Raw genomic sequence first — 3,641 nt, forward strand, 5'->3', positions numbered from 1 at the left:
TGTACATACATGTGTGAAGGAATAAGGATGTTGGGTGGAGCTAGGTCAGGAGGAGCAGATGGTGCTCATAGAGGGAGAGGAGCATGGAGAGACCAGTCAGGGCCTTAAAGGGAAGCAAAGGAGCCATGTTTACAAAAGACATTTCAGACTTGGTCACAAGCAATGCTGCTTCAGGCCAATTGACATAGGACAGACAGAGTTGGAAGTCCCTTCCCACTCCTGCCCTCATTGACCCCAATTCAAGCCACAGTGTTCCATTGGCTCCTGAAATTCCAAGGCCACCACCTGCAGAGGACAGGGTGAGGAGAACAATAGCCACTCAGGGAGAATAGGGAAAGGGGTAGGTACAGAGATCTCTTTAAATGAGCAAAGAATGTAAGATATTTGTGTTCCATATGAATGTTTACTAAACAATAACCTTAGCAGAGACTTTAATAAATAAGTGGACAGGATAACCTATTCTGTGGATACCAGTGAGAATCTTTCCCCAGCCTTTCCTGTCATTTCCCAATGAGCTCATGAATAAAGTGGCCATGGTGGCAGGTAAGACAGTGAAGTTGTATTGCTGCCCTTGCCAGCTGAAAACAAACTGATTCTGGTAGTCATTACTAATAGGTAAAAAGAAAAGAAAATGCAGATCAATAGGTATATAATAGGGGATGTGCTAATTTGCTCAAGCAAATACCACATCTAGTACAACGCCTGTAAATGGAGTCATCCCCTGGCTAGGCTTATAATAATTCAGTGTATTAGTCTGCTCCAGCTGTCATAATAAAATACTATAAATTAGGTGGCTTAAATAATAGAAATTTATTTCTAGTAGTTCTGGAGGCTGGGAAGCCCACCAAGGTCAAGGTGCCAGTCGATTTGGTTTCTGATGAGAGCTCCTTTTCTGGCTTACGGATGGCTACCTTCTCATTGTGTCTTCACATGGCTAAAAGGAAATCCCTGGCATCTATCTTTCTTCTTATAAGGGCACAAGCCCTATGAGATGAGGGTCCGACACTCATGACTTTATCACCTATCACCTTCCTAAGGGCCCTAGCTCCAAATATAGCCATATTGGAAGTTACGACTTCAATATATGGATTCTGAGGAAGCATAAATCAATCCATAGACACCCAATTTCATTCTTCAAGATTCAACTATTTTCTGAACAAGTTAAATAGGTGAGTTGAATAGGGATGTGGTGAGAATTATCATCTCTGTATCTTTCAAGTCCTTGATAATGGCACCAATATCTGCAATCTCTCCAGTAATATGGTGTTGCTTTTGGTTCATTATTTTCCCAGGTGGAAGCAGTTCTAAAGGCTTCCATTTGGCCTTTTCCACCATAATAGCCATCACTCCACAGGTCAGGGAACTGATAAGAGGATTCTGCCAGTTGCCGAGTATGCCTGTTAAAATTATGCCTTTTGGAACTGAGGAAATAATCACAGAATGGCTGCAGAGACACACTGTGAGGTGGAACTGAGCTAAAATTCCATGGATCACTTAACTTCCATAAGCTCCTACTCTAACTGGTGGAGCAAAGTGGCATTTTAAGCCCCTTGAAATTAGTGTCAACTAAGAGCTAGTGTCCAGTTATCCAAAACAGTCTGATTATTATTTCCTTTTCCCAATGCACGGCCACCCTGGTAAAAAGGTGTAGGTCCCTTTGGGAGAAAGAAAAACAGTATAAATGTTCAGCAGTGTACTAGGCTCTTTCTTCAAGGAGATCTGGCCTCTCCTTCCTTCAAAGAGTTCTGAGTCCATAAAGTAGCTCAAGCCTGGGCTTTGATTGAGGAACTGTGACTGTTTTTATCACTCAAGTTGGACTTTTTTTCACTTGTCTAGAACTCTTCTGTTATACAGATCAAGAAAGAATTTAGTAGACTTCCCATTTATTTCACTTCCAGAGATAGCGTGACCAACTAGCCAGCACTCTACAGGCCTGTGGGTCAGAATATTCTGATTGCTGCTTGGTTTCTGCTGTCCATATGGTAGCCACACCCATCCACTTTGCCTTTGGTGATTACATGCCATTCCTTGGCCCCTGATGCCCAGGGATCCAATATTCCCCATAGGTTTCAGTAACAGCAGATCCCACTGAAATTGGTGATCTACAGAGATAATGGCAATCTAAGCCTTTTTTTTCTTTTTCTTTTTTTCTTTTTTTTTGAGACACAGTCTTACTCTGTCACCCAGGCTGGAGTGTGGTGGCGCGATCTCGGCTCACTGCAACCTCTGCCTCCCAGGTTCAAGCGATTCTTCTGCCTCAGCCTCCTGAGTAGCTGGGATTACAGGTGCGTGCTACATGCCTGGCTAATTTTTTGTATTTTTAGTAGAGACGGGGTTTCACCATGTTAGCCAGGATGGTCTTGATCTCCTGATCTCGTGATCTGTCCACCTCGGCCTCCCAAAGTGCTAGGCTTTCAGGCGTGAGCCACCGTGCCCAGCCAATCTAAGCTTTTTAGAGCTCTTCAAGGATGCTGAGCCTCCCCTCACAAACATGTTTTTCACAATTGTGATGAAAGGTGAATCATCCGGGCCTTCCAAGGTGGGTGATTTGTCATTTCATGACAAATTAATTCTAATATTCCAATCTCCCTAATGTTCTGAATCTCTTCCTCTGCAGCAAAACAAGGCAGGCCTGTCATTTCTAGGTCACACACATATTCCCTGAATGTCTGTCTGTATACACTGTAGTTCTTTTGGAGCGTAGTGCACCTTGTCTTGGGTCACATGTTGTACCTCACCATTGGGGACCTGCTGGACTTCACTCTAGAAGCAAAAAGAGTTCATAGGGAGGGGTCCTGAGATGAATCATCAATGTCTTCCAAGGCAACTGCTTCACAGGAGCCCATTACAGTTTCCTTAGAAAAATCAGGGTCAGTCTCCCCAGGTGGGTGTGGAAAGGCTGCTTCTACTGGCAAAGAAGACTCAGTCAAGTTCAGGGGTATAGTGTTTCCACGGTCATCAGGATTTTCTCATTGGTCCTCATTCCAATTTTCAGAGTCCCATTCCTCCTCCTCCTCCTCCTTTTTCCTCTTCTTCCCCTTCTTCCCCTTCCTCCTCCTCTTCTTCTTCTTCTTCTTCTTTTTCTTCTTCTTCTTCTTCTTCTTCTTCTTCTTCTTCTTCTTCTTCTTCCTCCTCCTCTTCCTCTTCTTCTCCTTCCTCTTCTTCTTTTTAGACAGAGTCTCACTCTGTTACCGAGGCTGGAGTACAGTGGTGAGATCTTGGCTCACAGGAACTTCCGCCTCCTGGGTTCAAGTGATTCTCCAGTCTCAGCCTTTAGAGTAGCTGGGATTACAGGCATGTGCCACAATGCCAGGTTAATTTTTGCATTTATTTATTTATTTATTTATTTATTTATTTATTTATTTATTTAGAAGAGACAGGGTCTCACTATGTTGATCAGGCTGGTCTCGAACTCCTGACCTCAAGTGATTCACCCACCTCCCCCTGCCAAAGTGCTGGGATTACAGGCATGGGTCACTGTGCCCGGCCCCCATTTCTTCCTAATCAATGTCAAGGAGAAATGCTTTAACTCAGGAAGTGGTTGTTGCAATGAGCCGAGATCGTGCCACTGCACTGCAGCCTGAGCGACAGTGAGACTCCAACTCAAAAAAAGAAAAAAAGTTGATTCTCTCCTTCATAAG

Source organism: Mandrillus leucophaeus, unplaced genomic scaffold (assembly GCF_000951045.1).
Source record: "Mandrillus leucophaeus isolate KB7577 unplaced genomic scaffold, Mleu.le_1.0 Scaffold1049, whole genome shotgun sequence".
Classification (NCBI taxonomy): domain Eukaryota; kingdom Metazoa; phylum Chordata; class Mammalia; order Primates; family Cercopithecidae; genus Mandrillus; species Mandrillus leucophaeus.